The sequence below is a fragment of the Herpailurus yagouaroundi genome, unplaced genomic scaffold, assembly GCF_014898765.1.
Source record: "Herpailurus yagouaroundi ecotype Mexico unplaced genomic scaffold, PumYag 187, whole genome shotgun sequence".
In the NCBI taxonomy this organism is placed as follows: Eukaryota; Metazoa; Chordata; class Mammalia; order Carnivora; family Felidae; genus Herpailurus; species Herpailurus yagouaroundi.
The window spans coordinates 21,568,585-21,584,122 of record NW_024412418.1 but is presented as its reverse complement, the minus strand read 5'-3'; the positions used below and the strand labels follow the sequence as shown (position 1 = coordinate 21,584,122).

Below are 15,538 nucleotides of genomic sequence, written 5' to 3'. Positions count from 1 at the left end.
AACTACTGATACACCTGGAAATATGAATGAACCTCAAAAACATTGTGCTGAAGGAAAGACACCAGACACATAAGAGTTCATACTATAGAGGCACTTGGGTAGCTCAGTCGGTTGAGCATCTGACTTCTGCTCAGGGCATGATCTCTCGTGGGTTCGAGCCCTGTGTCAGGCTCTGTGCTGACAGCTCAGAGCCTGGATCCTGCTTCAGATTCTGTGACTCCCTCTCTCTCTCTCTCTCTGCCCCTGCCCCACTTGCACTCTGTCTCTCCCTCTTTCTTTTGAAAAAATAAACATTAAAAAAAAAAAAATAGTTCATCCTATAGATGCCATATATCAAATCTAGACCAGGCAAACTCATTTGTAGTGACAAAAAGCAGATCACTGGAGGCCTGGAACTGGGAAGGGGACAACTGACCACAAAGAATCTAAGGGAAATTTTGGGAGTTATGTAAATGTTCTGTCTTGATTATGATAGGTATGTGCATGCATGTATCTTAAAACTTATCAACCTTTGCACTTTAATGGGTGCATTTTTTGTATGTTAATTAAAACTCAAAGATGTTTAGATACAATTCAAATGTATTAAATCAAAGTTTCTGGGGCATCTGGGTGGCTCAGTTGGTTAAGCGTTGGACATCAGCTCAGGTCATGATCTCAGGGTTGGTGAGATAGAGCGCTGACCGCACAGAGCCTGCTTGGGATTCTCCCTCCCTCCCTCTCTCTTTGTCTCTCCCTGACTCACACTTTCTCTCTCTCTCAAAATAATAAGAAAAAAATATTTTTTTTCTTAAAAAAAATCAAAATTTCTAAGTAGAGGGCCTAGGAATGAGGTTTTTTTTAGAAAATCTTATCCACAGTTAATTCTGCTTCAGCCAGGGGTGGGGATGGTGATACAGTCCAGCTCTGACTCTGTGCAGGCATCCCTCTATTGCACTGTCCTCAATGCAACTCATGGTCATGCAGCTTCTGCTTGATGCCACCCTGCCTCCACCTCCACCTCCCTTCTACCCTGCCCACAGCTCACTCTCTTGTATGAGAGCCAGTTCTATTTTAGAATAGCTCTTTTTCTCACTATGGCATGCATCTCTCTCGTTTTGATGGTTGAAGTGACAAAACCCTGTGGTCCTTTGCTTTCCTCTATTGCCTCTGCTCTTGCCATTCAGGATTGCCCTAGGAATATCTAAGAAACAAGGGGTCCAACCAAAGTGAACACATAATGTCTTTGATGTTTAAATTAATGTACTGATTTAGCATATACTATTGATTCACCATTTCTTGGTACTGGGCTAGATGCTAGGGTTAGAATAAAGAATATTTATAATGATGGTCCCCATTCAGGTCCTAGCTGGACACTAGACATCTATATTTGAATGTGTGGTGTTAGAGGAAAACAAGTAGACGAAGGTGTGTGGTAGGGTTCCCTTTCTGTCCATGCCCAAAATTAGGGATCCAAGCTCTTTTCATTGATGCCTCAAAAATCTTCACATGCTTTCATTGGCCTATTCCAAAGGCAACACCAACACATTCTGGAATGTAACCAATTATATAGTCTTATTAGTTCTAGTACCTATTTTTTCCCCTCTCTTCTACTATCTCCTGGATGTCCTCAATGGTCCTTGTGGGCCCTGACACGTAGCAGAGTCCAACTTATACCTGTTCCCTCCTCTTGAACCACAGTCTGCATCAGAGTCCTAGGCCCACCAGCTGGTAAGGCAAGACTAATCTAACAACTAGGTTGTGAAAGAGTCAAAGTGCTTTTTATGGAGGCAGGAAAAAGAGTTCCAAGAGCATAGCCAGAGTATTTTCATTTACAAAATATTTTTCACATATATTATCTCATTTGAACTGACCTACAACTGAAAATAATAACAGCCACCATTCATGAAGTTCCTACCATGTATAGATACTGTGCTAAGTGTCCTGTACTTTTTAAACCTCATTTGAGTCTTGAAACAATTGCAACAATGTACATACCACGTCACTCTCACTTTACAGATGTGGAAACAGAGGCTGAAATAAAGCAAGTAATCTTTCCAAGGTCACACAAATAGTAACTGACAAAATTCAGATTTGAATCCAGTTATGTGTGACTTCAAAGACCACACTCCTAACTACTATTGTCACTAATGATCTTAGCTTAATAATGCCCTGTTCTAAAAAAAAAAATGTTTTTACTTTTCTATCTGTATTGATCTTTAAATGTTTTTAGACGTACCTCTATCAAAATTAGTCTCCTGGTCCTGGCTTCTCTCTGCCCACTGCCCACTCTTCTCCTGGAAAGAGTGACTTTTCAGTTTGGAATTGCATTCTATGTGGCTTAGCCTCTTCTAGGATCTTCTTGGTATTGTCTGCCTAGACAAAACACATATAGTTGACCCTTGAACAACATGAGTTTGAACAGCAAAGTGCACTTACACACAAATTCTTTTCAATAAATACAGTACACTACTGTAAATGTATTTTATCTTCCTTATGATTTTCTTAACATTTTCTTTTACCTAGCTTATTTTATTGTAAGATATTAGAATATCTTACAATATCTTATGTTTATTGTACATATAACATACAAAATATGTGTTAGCTGTTTATGTTATTGGTAAAGCTTCCAGTCAACATTAGGCTATGTAAGTTTTTGAAGAGTCAAAAGTTACATGTGGATTTTCTACTGAGTGGAGGGTTGGGTCCCCTAACCCCCAAACTGATCAAAAGTCAACTGTATTTTGATCTGCACTCTGGGCCATGAATAGATGTATTGGGGTATGTCTTGCTCCTATGAACCAGGCCTATAGTCTTCCAGCTCTGTCCATGACTAAGTAGATAAAGTGACTTTTTAGTTGCAATATTAATGAGACCATTTTTGCCATATGCATAAACCATATGTTCCAATCCAGGATATCTGCACCTTATGTAATTTGAAAAAGGTCAGCATCCTCTATGAACATCAGCTACTACTTTAACTGGTAAATCTTGAAATCAAGGTAGAATCACAGAAAAGCAGTTAATTTCTTGCTCATGTAAACTCTTGTCTGTGCTTGGGAAGGTTTCCTTTAACTCAGTCATTCAGGAACCCCAGGCTGTGGAAGGCTCTGCTATCTTCAATACTTGGCTTCTAAGATCTACCTGGTCATCAGTGCCCAACTGGAAGACAGAGGAAGACAAAGAATAGCAGATCACAAGGAAGGCTTTTCTGGGACAGGCTTGACAACTGATATGCCTTGCTTCTTCCTACATTCTATTCATCACAAGTCAGGCACAACCTCATCTAACTGAGAAGGAGGATGGGAATAGCTGTATGCCCATATAGCTGTAGCTGTATGCCCATTGTGGAAGAAAAATAGATTTGATCAACAGCTCATTTTTTTCTGCCACATATTAAGAATTAACAAAGAAGTCCTAAAAATAAGTAAGAAAAAATTTTAAAACATCTAAACATGGGCCAAGGATAAAAATGGGCATTTCACACGAAACACAAATAATGGGCAACAGATGTATCCAGAGGGGTCAGTTTCATTAGTAATCAGAGAAATGAGAATAAAACCACCATAAGATATTGTTTTATAGCCAACGGATTGGCAAGACATTAAAACTCAGATAATGCCAAGTGCTTGCCCGGATGCTTAGTGCAACAGACACTATCAGTGGCTGTCCATCTCCTTTGGCTTCCTCCAGAATCTAGCTGTGGTAGAGTGAAAGCAGTCCTGTAAGTGCTGGCATGAGACCAAGTATGGGAGTGGCATAATTTTATGTTTTAGAAATACAGATCCTGAGTCAAATAGATTTAGGCTTGAATCCAGCTTAGCTCCTTGATAATTTCTTCTCATTGGATGAATTCTTAGCTTCTCTGAGCTTCACTTTCCTAATCTGTAAAATGCAATACACGAACAATAGCACAATATGGAGACTAACAAACTGATGAGCACAAGTACTTAGCACAGGCCTATATGTTGTACACTCAATAAATGACCATTGTTAAGGAACAGGCTGAGACAATGATGAGGGAGCATTGTCAGAGGGATGAAGAAAGGCCTCAACAATATACACTCAAAGAAACAGTGACTGCTCAAGGCCAAAGGGAATAAAATTGGCTCAACTTTCTGATAATTGGATTTTGGAGTTGCTGAGATTATCGATTTGTTTGAGGGAAATAATTCTTAAGACGCGAAGGTTTTATAAGCCTATAGTTTCTATGACCTCATAAGCAGTCATTGATAATCATTAAAAATTTAGTTTCTAGACTATGTTGTCCTTTGCATGTTAACAATACTACCTTGTGGGTGGTATTTAATTTTTTGTTTTCACTGTTTTTTATTTTTCATTTTCCATTTATTTTTCTCTTTCTACACTGGGTGATTGTTTTTTTCCTTAAAGTTCTCATAATCACTCAATCCTTCATATCACCTGCATCAACCATTTACTATCTACCTGGGTCACAGTAGCTCAGCACCAAAGCTAAATTATGCCCTTTTGTAATCAACTAAGTCAGCCAGTCATTTCAACTGTTCCACACGAAATCAAGTTCCATATACCACAAGTTTCCATTCCCTTCTTTAACTCAGTCAATAATGTGTATTACAAAATAGATGTGAAAATACTTCACTTAAACCCTCTCAAGGGTAAATGTTGAGAGTGTTTGTAGAATTACATATCAAGCCACATATACCTTGTGGATTCTACAGCCCCACAGAATAAATCTTCATGTATTTTAGAGTCATTGTTACCACCCACTCCTGTTTTTCTTCATGCTAAGAAAGCCTAAGTTTTTCATCCCTCTTCATAGGTCTGGTATCCATTGTTTAAAAAAAACAAAATTCAATCCAATAAATTTGAAGATCTAATTGGCTTTATTAAGCAATCATGATCAGGTAGCATCCCATTCAGCAAAAATAATGAATGAGCTTACAGAGGTGTTTTGAGGAGTTGTACAAAATGGAAAGTTTTTATAGGCAGGACAGCGGGGCAAGGAAGCTATTAATTAGCAAGAGAAAAGAAAAGGGTTGTTCAGGCCAGGACATCTCCTTTTGGAGGGGAAGGACATGACAGAGGTTTTTGTTTGTTGGTTGATTTGTTTGTTTATTTATCACACAGATGACCTCACTATCACAGATCAGGAAATTTCAGAGTGACTTTTAAAAGGCCACATTACTGGGGTAGGTTGAAATTGTAATTAAATCTTGGTTTGCTGTCTTGAGAGGCAAATGACTCCATCTTGAGCTGTTTTTTTTTTGTTTGTTTGTTTTCTTTCTTTCTTTCTTTCTTTCTTTCTTTCTTTCTTTCATTCTTTCATTCTTTCTTTCTTTTTTAACACCATCCTCCACTCCAAAGCTTTTTCAAGTTCTTACATCCCATAGCCATATACCCATGCCCAAACCTATACCTACTGTTCTTGGAGGTTCTTGTTTGGTACCTTTAGTCATGTGGATTCATCACAACTAACACTACTGTTACTGGAATTAACTTGTTCATACTGGCCACAGTGTTCTCATTCTACATATTGTACTCAGCAAATGCCAGACCTGAACTGGTGAAGAAAATGAATTAAATTCTGATTCTGTCCCCCACACATACCCATACATTTTATCCTCTGTCATTTGATGTCCATTTTCCAAAGTTCTGGTTATCTCTTCTGCTCCTATCTCCTTTGGATACCTACTTCCATCCCGGTTGAAGATGCTTCAAACTAAATTAGCATGTTTCTTCCTTTCTATAATTACATCTTGAGGGCCAACACAAAGGTGGACATGCCACAATTTCTGCCATATGAGAGTTTACCCTCTGGTAATGTAGACAAGATAACACACAATCAGGACCCTATGCCATAGCATTATATCGCAGAGTGTTGTGGAATAACAATAGGGGAGCAGGGAGGACTTCTCCATGATTATGATGCCCCAAATGTTTCTTGAGTGACAAATGAGCTTACAAAGAGAAGACAGGTCAGTGAGAAAAGCTATGACAGCCCTTCCCTCCTCTACAATGTACCAAGTATGCACTCTCTGGGTGTTACCCTAATTCAGTGCACACTCATACTCAGGGTTTTGTCAACTAGAAACTCAGTTTCTAGGGTGTTGACAAGCTACTAAAAACAGTGAAACACATGCTAAATGTTTTTTTTTAAGCTTTACAAAACATTCCAGATGAATTTCTGGTAATCCTGATAGTGATTGCCAATCAGTCCATGAATCATAAACTATTACTTGCTTCTCCTTGGCAGTGAGGATATTGCTGGGCCGGGGTTGAATCAATCTCCTCAGCCCATTTTTATAATGGTGGAGGTGAGGGACTTCTGGGGTTCATTAAAATCCCATGAGCATTATGTAAGCTGTTGAAGCTTGAGGATGTCCAAAAAAATAGGCCCCTGTGAGTTCAGATGTAATTGAAAGTTAGGAATAGGGGTACAGATGGTAACTAAAATGTTAGCTTCATTGCTATTTAATTTTGGATAGGAACACATGGCTTATGTGTGGCAAAAATGGTCTTATTAATACTGTACCTAAAAAGTCACCTTATGCAGCTAGTCACAGACAGAGATGGGAAATGACATGCCTAGTTCTCAGGGGCAGGATCTATCCCACTAAACCTGGCCCAGACAGCATACCAGAATGCATGCTCTTTCCAGGCAGACAGACACCAAGAAGATCCCAGTAGGGACTCAGCCACACACAAGCAATTCCAGACCAAAAAGTCACCCATCCTCCCAGGGTAAGAATGGGCAGGGAGCAGAGAGAAGCCAGGACCAGGAGGCTAACTCATAAAGTTTAGTTTGTTTCCACATATTTATTTCCTTGTGATAAACATACAGCTCTTAGATAAAGGCACTATGTCTTAACCACCGTTTTATCTCCAGTGCTCTGCTCTATGCGTGATATGTAGTAGACACAAAATACTTGATTGATCGATTAATTAATTTTATAACCTAAATTGTCTAATTCTAGAAATGGCAATATTCTACTACTTACCCAATTACTTTGCCTTGACTCTGCTCTTTTATTTTACTCCCCTTTTCCTCTCCTCTCTCTACCCAGGATTCTGAATCTATCCTTATTAGACCATTTCCCCGTTCACTCTCATATAATTTATAAACTTATTATATGCACTTTAACATTAGAACAACATGAGCCTTAGAAAGTAGTGTTAATGGAAGTCCAACAGGAAAAAATGAAATCAATTGTTGAGATGTCTTGTAGTTTGTATGTATCTCTTTGCTTCTCTCTAAAAAGAAAAGGGAGGGAGGGAGGAAAGGAGGAGAGGGAAGAGGGACGAAGAAAAGAAAAGGAGACAGAGGAGGAGAGGGAGAAAGAGGAGAGGAATGGAGGGAGAGAGAGAGAGTTATTATTTTTTTTTTAATTTTTTTTTTCAACGTTTATTTATTTTTGGGACAGAGAGAGACAGAGCATGAACGGGGGAGGGGCAGAGAGAGGGAGACACAGAATCGGAAATAGGCTCCAGGCTCTGAGCCATCAGCCCAGAGCCTGACGCGGGGCTCGAACTCACGGACCGCAAGATCGTGACCTGGTTGAAGTCGGACACTTAACCGACTGCGCCACCCAGGCGCCCCGAGAGAGAGAGTTATTAAAGTTGGCTCCTTGATGTGTGTGAGGGGATAGGTCCCTTGGAGAGATCAGAATACTATTGCACTAATAAGAGAAATAGCACAGAGTAGTGTTTACATGTGGGACCATACTGCCTGGGTTTAAATTCTGAGTCTGCCGCATACCAATTATGACCTCGACAATTTTCTTAAACTTTCTGTGCCTCAGTTTCCTAACCTTTAAAACAGAGGTGGGGGCGCCTGGGTGGCTCAGTCGGTTAAGTGTCCGACTTCAGCTCAGGTCACGATCTCACGGTCCGTGAGTTCGAGCCCCGCGTCAGGCTCTGGGCTGATGGCCCAGAGCCTGGAGCCTGCTTCCGGTTCTGTGTCTCCCTCTCTCTCTGCCCCTCCCCCGTTCATGCTCTGTCTCTCTCTGTCTCAAAAATAAATAAACGTTAAAAAAAAATTAAAAAACAAAAACAAAAACAGAGGTGATAAAATACTTCACAGGGTTGTAGTGAAGCGTAAATGTATGTAAAATGTTTACATCATAATAATACATAATAAGGACTATATAGGTGGTAGCTGTCACGATTACTCTGGGAGGTTCCTACTAAGTTTACAGAACAACTGAATGAAAAATCTGGATATGAAACTAGATGTAGCATGTACTAGAGATCATTTCAAAGAGGGACAAGATGTTCTAGGATGGTGAATACTTGACATCTAAGCTAACACTACCCTTGACCTGTGCTTATGACAGGAATTTCGTATCAACCATGAATTCATGTGCTCTGAGCCTGGACGTAGTTTCAGAATTTTTCTCCGAATATCATACCACACAGTCACTCCTAGTCAATTACAGCCAGAAAATAAGGTGAAGCCTATTTGCTAGCCCTATTAGAGGCCCAGTATAAAGTTAGTCACCAGGAAGGTGGCCATGATATAAGTTTGGGCTGTGTCTCTTGGAGGACCGGTACAGACAAAATCAGCCACCTGGTGGAGGGGCCTTTCTGTCTATAACCTAACCCCACTGAAGTTCCTTCTACTGATGAGAAGTCAAATCATATTTCAGAGCAAATAACAAAAGAAACTTCCGTAATGACAACATGACAGTGAGACCAAGACCCAAGTGCCTATTCACATGTATGTGAAAAGAAGAAACAGAGAAAGTGTCTCATAGGCTAAGTCACTTGCTTACTTTGTTCATTTTGATATGCTTGGGCCAGACCCTCAGTGTTTTCCTTTCAACAATTTTACTTCTCCTCACTAAGCTCATATTTGGTCCTCTCAGAAGTGTGTATTTGGAAAGAAACGGACCCAGAATGGTGACTGAGACTGGCATTAGTCAGAGAATGATACTGATGTTCATTGTAATTACTTGAGCAGACTAAGCTGGGAGCACTGGTAACTGAACCTCTTTTTTCAGGAATGAAGGAATCAAGATTCCTTTTTCCAAGTTGGACAGTTTTATGTATTAAAGTGTTTGTGTGCATATGTCTCCTACATCTAGACCATCATGACAGAAAAAAACACATACTGTAACTAAGCCCTAGACCCAAAGGCAAAAGTCCATCTGCCTGAAGACTTAATGAAACTCTTCTCCAAAACCTTCACTTAATTCCTATGTCTGGGGTAAATTTTGTATATGGAGGCATTGACACTGGAGGGGGAACCAGACCTTAGAATTCGACAGGGAATGAGCAGTATTTTTTCCTTACATGTTGAAATGGGCATATCAGTCTTGCTTACTTTCAGCCCTACATCTGCTATATCTCTTGCTAACTCATTTGAATCCATGCCCATCAGATACCACTATGGGATTCCCCAAAGTTGTTGGAGATGAGGATTCTGCCTTCCGTAGCATCAATTCTGGTAGCTTCCAATCCCCAGCTCACCTGGTAGATCAACATTTGCAAGTGGACACCTCTAGAGGGAGCTAACTTTACTGGCTTCATTTATAATATAATGGGCAAGGAATTGTAAAATATGGGATTTTTTCAGTGTCTCCAGAATTTGAAGACTTTCAGGGGACCCTATAATTATGCCAGAGGGCAGTCATGTGGTAAGGCATAGAATCCATGAAGGAGAAGGAGAAAGAGAAGGAGGAGGAAAAGGAGGAGGAGGAAGAGAAGGCTACTTGCAAAGAAGAGAGATTTATAAGTTCCTAAAAGGCATTTCAAAGGGATACTGTTTTCCTCCCCAAATTTCTGTGATTCTTACTTTAATATATCTGATTCCACCTCGATAAAACATTAGCAGTCAATGGTGGCAGAAAAGGGAGACTGTATGAAGAGCAACGAAGAGATGTAGTCTGACTGGAACTTCATACTTTACCAAATGTATAAGATATTTTCAACCTAACGTTCATGTTTCCGATGAGATGCAGGCACTTGGGCTTGTGGGCTCTAACCAATGTGAAGCTGGGAAACAGCTGTGTGGAATCGGCAACTCCTACATATGTTAAGACTTGGCTGATTCCCCACAACATCTCAAAGTTTCCGCATAATACTCAGCTAAACCGAACAGCAAATAATGAGCACTGATACAACCAGACAGAAAAAGTATAGCTTCAGGCTGCCAGCGGACAGACAACCTGCCATTCTCTGCAGGTAAATGGGGCTTCTGAATTAGAGTCTGGAAAAGAGAGAAATAGGAAGGGATTCTGCTAGGCCTGCTGCAGCCCTGAGCTCCCAGAGGCATCCAGTTGATACTATACAGCAATGCCAGGAAGAGTGGTTGGGGATGGCAGAGAGGATGCCCAGGACCCAGACCCCCAGTGAAAGGAACCGAGCTCTGTTATACAATTTCCAAGGCAACATAGACACTGGGTCTCAGTCATAATAGAAAATAACTTCCTTTGGTAGTCCCCAAACACTTCCACCTCCAACTACAAAGGGCTTATCAGGCTGAGTATGAGGGGCTCAGCCTATGCTAAAAAGGAGTCTCTTGTGTTCTAATTAGTGACCTGAACAGGCTTAAAGGATGAGTGGGATCAAGGAATTAAAAAAAAAAAAAAAAAAAAGAGTGGCTAAGAGACTGTATTTCACTTGCGGTCACCCTAAGGCCAGAGAACATATTAGAAAAAAAAAAAAAAAATTGGAACCAAAGTAGATCCAAAATGGTATGTCTCAGAGAAATATTATCCTTGTGAAAACTGCAGTGACCTCTAAAGAGAAAGTGAAAACTGTGTAAAGTAATAGAACGCTTAGCTGAGACCCTTATGGAGTCATACCTGGATCACAGCCACAGCCTCCCCACCTAGTGTTCTTGCATCTAGTCACTCTTTCCCAGTCCATCGTGCATAATGGCATGAGACATTCATCTTCCCAGAACTTTCCTTCCATCATGTTATCATCCCCTCCTCAGAAAAAGGTCAAGCATCTTAGCTGCAACTCCCAGAAAGTCAGCTTCATGTATCTAACTGTCCTCACTCGTAACCATAGAAGTCGGCATATTCACTTACTCTTGGACCAACAAGCCATGAGGAAGCCCAGCAAGAGAAGAAAGGACATGTGCTTCAGTGCCCAACAGACTCGCTTTTGATGTCAGTTCCTGTGCTTGACCAGTGGCAGAACTCATTCATGTTATTTGATTTTCTCAGCCCCATCTGTAACACAAGGATAATACCAAACCTCATAGCAGTTGTCATGACAAAATGGCAAACTGTGTCTAAAGTACTCAGTATTACAGAGCCTGCAACCCACTGCAAATTCATAGGTAATACTTTTTGCTTATTAATCATTTCCTGTTTTCCAAATTTTCTGTGATATTATCTTAATATTTAAAATATATAATAAAGAAAGAAGTATAGTATATCACCTTATCAAAACTAGGGAACAATGTCTTAGATATTGAGGGAGAACAGAACCTGGAGAAATTTTGAGGGAGGGTAGCAGCTATATTTGCTGCTTGGTCTGCTTCTGTTTGCAAATTCACAAGTTCCTCCTAAGTGTCATCTGCATTTTCCTTGACATCCTAAGCTGTTCTGTGACTTCAAATGACAACAGTAATTGTAGCTCTATAGAAGAGCTCAAATAGAAGACACAAGCATCAACAGACACAGAAACCCTCCCTACAGAAAGTTACAGCATTTAAATGTCACTGTGTTAGATCCATAGTCCTTGCTTATACAGTTCATGTTTTCTTCAACCTGTTCTACAATGAGAAAAGGCTGACAGTACACAGCTGGTTTTGTACCTTCTAAGTTGTTCATCAGAAGACATATTTTACATGACCACAGCTAAGAGCCGTTTTGTGAAGATGTGGTGAGCTGTGCACAAGGCTGTTTTGGGAACATACACATGCCAAGTGCGCTACTCTGTGTTCTTACATTCTTTTTCCCCTAGGAGCTGAACTCCCATTCGGCTGTTCTAGTTCCTCCAAGGAACTAAGGTAAGTTTCCATCTTCAAAAAAGTAATTAAAAAAGGAAATGAAGTTGAAAAGAAGACTATATGGTGGTCATCATCTTGCTGCCCAAATTCAAATATTCACTAACCTTCAGGGCATAAAAGACAGGGAAAAAATCTTCAAGGCATAATAAACACAGAAATGATAACATCTAAGGAACAGACAATGAAGAGAGCAAATTTAGGATCAGAACAAGAAATTATATTAAGAAAACAGAAGGTGGCTTATAAGTGGAAATGGTAGATTTGTTCTACTAAAAAAAAAAAACTAGTATATTTTCGAAGCAATAGGAGAACAAAAAAATTTTAAAAATAAGTTTTTGTTAATATACTTTTTCAGAAGCAGAGCACCAAATCCAAAAAGAACTCTACCCTTTTTTAATTTATTTTTTTTAATTGAAGTATAATTAACATACAATGTGATGTTAGTTTCAGGTGTACAACATTTGATTTGACAATTCTATATATTACTCAATGCTTACCATGATAAGTGTAGTTACCATCTGTCACCACACAGCCTTATTACAATATTTTTGACTATACTCCCTATGCCATACTTATCATCTATGTGATTTAGTCATTTTATTATGGGAATTTTGTACCTATTCCCTTTATTTCACCCATCCCCTCACCTACCTCCCTTCAGGCAACCACCAGTTTGTTCTCTGTATTTGTCTGCTTTTTTCATATTAGTTTGGAAGAACTCTACTTTTAATCTCTTATATGACACAGAAAAACGAACAGTTACCACAAAGGAATCAAGAATACAATAATTCACTAAAGTGAACATTTCAGGAGGGAAAAGAGGAAACTTGCACCATTAGGAAACCCAATGTCTGCTTACACGGCTGAAAAGGGGTATCCAAATGGCAAGGGGGAAATGAAAAACAGCCTCATTCGACTTTGTACTTACCTTTTTTTGTATGTCACAAACTGATCCAATCAGGAAAAAAAGACTATGGGTGTTTCTGAGTGCAGTTTCCACTGCATTATACACACAGGGTTGTTTTAAACCAACGCTGTGTGGAGCTATTGCCTTAACAGAGTTTGGTGGCCAAGGCCAGAAACCCTGGTGTGACAAAGACTGGGGAGGAAAAAAAGATTCAGAACATAGACAGAGAATTAAAGACAGACTCTGAGAGGTTCAAAATTTTAAAAAGAAATAGCTTCAGTAATCTGAATCATTAGTTTCCTGAAGCCTAAGAGAAGAGGCTTTTAGTAAGTTTCCAAATAAACTTTATAGACCCAAATTAAATAGGCTGTTATTGGAGCCTTGGGAAAGATTCAGAATATCCTAACCTCTCACCGTAGTTCTGCCAACACTTTTTATTTACCTCTTGGTGCTTCTTCAATGCCTCAGGTTTCTCATATCCCCATACTAAGCACTCCTGACCCTCTTCTCTCAGACAAGAAGTGCATCCATTCTTCTAAATACTCATTTTATGTTATGGTTGTTGCATATTGTTTCCTCTCCAATAAATTTTTGCTTTTTCCAAGTCACAAAGGCAGGCTCCTATGTTTGCTTCGAGAAGCTTTATAATTTTAGCTTTTACATTTCATGATCCATCTTGAATTAATTTGTGTGTAGAGTGAGAGGTAGGGGTTGATGTTACTTTTTTCCATGTGTTTAGCCCAGTTGTTCAAGCACCACTTGTTGAAAAGATTTTCCTCTCCCCATTGTATTGCCTTGGCACATTTGTTGAAAATCAGTTGACCGTATATGTGCGGTTTAATTTCTGGATTCTACTTTGTTCTGATGTATTTTTCAGTTTTTAAGCCAGCACCACCCTGCTTTGATTATCATAAAATTTATAGTAATCAACTTTCACATTTCATAGATATCATGATGCAGAAGCCTAGGACTTAAGTCCTAAGGCTGACTTTGGCATTATCTAGCTGTGAAATTTTGTACAAGTCATCTGATTTCTCCATGACTTAATTTATTCATCTATAAAATAAGAGGTCATAGATCAGAGCTGCAAATTAAAATACTTGGCAGATAATTTCAATTAATTAATCTGGAAGTTTCAACACAAATAAGGAGTGGTGGGCAATGTGCCAAAGTTCATGTCCAATCTAAAGAGGAAAGTTACCACACAATTCTAGGTTGCAGGAATGTAAGTTTGCTGTTGCCAAATCTTCTGATTTTTCCAGAGAAGTCAGAAACCTGTATTTTTATGTGAAATCTTCTGACTTTTAAAGCACCATGCAGGCCAAATAAAACACAGATGCTCAGCCCGTGAGCTGCCAGTTTGAGACCCATGAACCAACAAATCTCTCAGAATGTTAATTCTTCTTTTATAGAGTTATTGTGAAGAACAAATGAGGTAACATATGAAAATGCCTAGTACTATGCCCAGTACATAATAAGTATTTAGTAAAAATTCTGTATTTTCTTCCTGATTAAACATTCCATAAGTTGTACCCCAAATTTCTATCACTAAGCCTGTTCTTTTTTTTTTAAGTTTATTTATTTATTTTGAGAGACACAAAGACAGTGCAAGTTGGGGAGGGCAGAGAGAGGAAGACAGAGAATCCTAAGAAGGCTCTGCACTCTCAGTGTGGAGCCTGATGTGGGACTCAAACTCATGAAACCATGAGATCATGACCTAGGTTGAAACCAAGAGTCGGATGCTTAACCAACTGAGCCATCCAGGCACCCCACTAAGCCTGCTCTTCTTATTAGCTGAGAGGTATTTCCAACTATTAGCGCCTTCATCATTTAGTTCACAATCTATCCTACATTAGAAACTTCTGGTTCCCCCTCTGGAACCTTCCTCCATGTTTTACTGTGCCCACATAGGCTGACCTATGTGAACTTCATGAACAGGCATTTTATGGTCAGTGGCCAATGGAGACATCAACAAAAGATTCAAGGGTTGGAGGAGAGTGAGGTTGGAGTGCATAATCCCCCAGCGCCCTACCTGTTGAATCATCAGGGATGACTATGGCCTGAAGCCATAGTTCTCTTCAGCCTGCTCTCTCCATACTGCCCACCACTATTCTTGCAATCTACTATTTTCTCCTGCTGACCTTTCAAGACAAGAAGTGGTTAATAGATCTCATGTTCTTTAAACTCTGTCCACTCAAAGTCATTCAACTTGAGTGTACTATGTCATCTTATTCATAGATGTTGTCTAATATGCCAACCTCCCACTCCAAACAGAATTCCCTCCTTTGTCCCCTTTCTCAATCAACATTGCCACTATCTTGCCAATTAACCAGCCTTAAGATGATGCTCCTCTCATGGCACCCCTATACCTTATTTATCCCTATGGATGAGCCAGGAAAAAAGGCAAGAAATGACACTCAACAAAAACTAGTGGAATTGGTTACATTCAAGGATGAGTTGGCCACATTTTCTAGGACTGGAGTTTCTAATGAAATAACATTAACTGCTTTTGAGGCTGCAGTTTCTTTTCTTTATTTAACCAGGCCAAAAGGGTGAAGGCTCAGAGCTGTTCTGTGTAACCCTTTTTTCTCTCCTTTGTGAATATTTTTTCATTCATGCCTAGAGCCACCAGCACTTTTTCCCTGGCACTGGGTATGCTCTGAATTGGTCTTTCCATACCATCGGTATAAGACGTCCTATTCATGCTG

The 15,538-nt window shown here is 39.6% G+C and overlaps 1 long non-coding RNA gene across 2 annotated transcripts in view; it reads right to left on the bottom strand.

Annotated features, from left to right (window-relative positions):
- Positions 1 to 739: 739 nt before the first annotated feature.
- The window catches only part of LOC121043616 (uncharacterized), a 195,649-nt gene continuing 180,850 nt past the window's right edge, over positions 740 to 15,538 (bottom strand). Inside the window, exons 3-5 of one of the 2 annotated variants that reach the window (XR_005796939.1) lie at positions 10,995 to 11,138; positions 2,216 to 2,352; positions 740 to 1,526 (exon numbers count right to left, since the gene is read on the bottom strand). This is a non-coding gene — a long non-coding RNA (uncharacterized LOC121043616). Of the gene's footprint in view, positions 2,353 to 10,994; positions 11,139 to 15,538 lie in introns of both variants that reach the window. The other variant, XR_005796938.1, reaches the window with a different exon arrangement.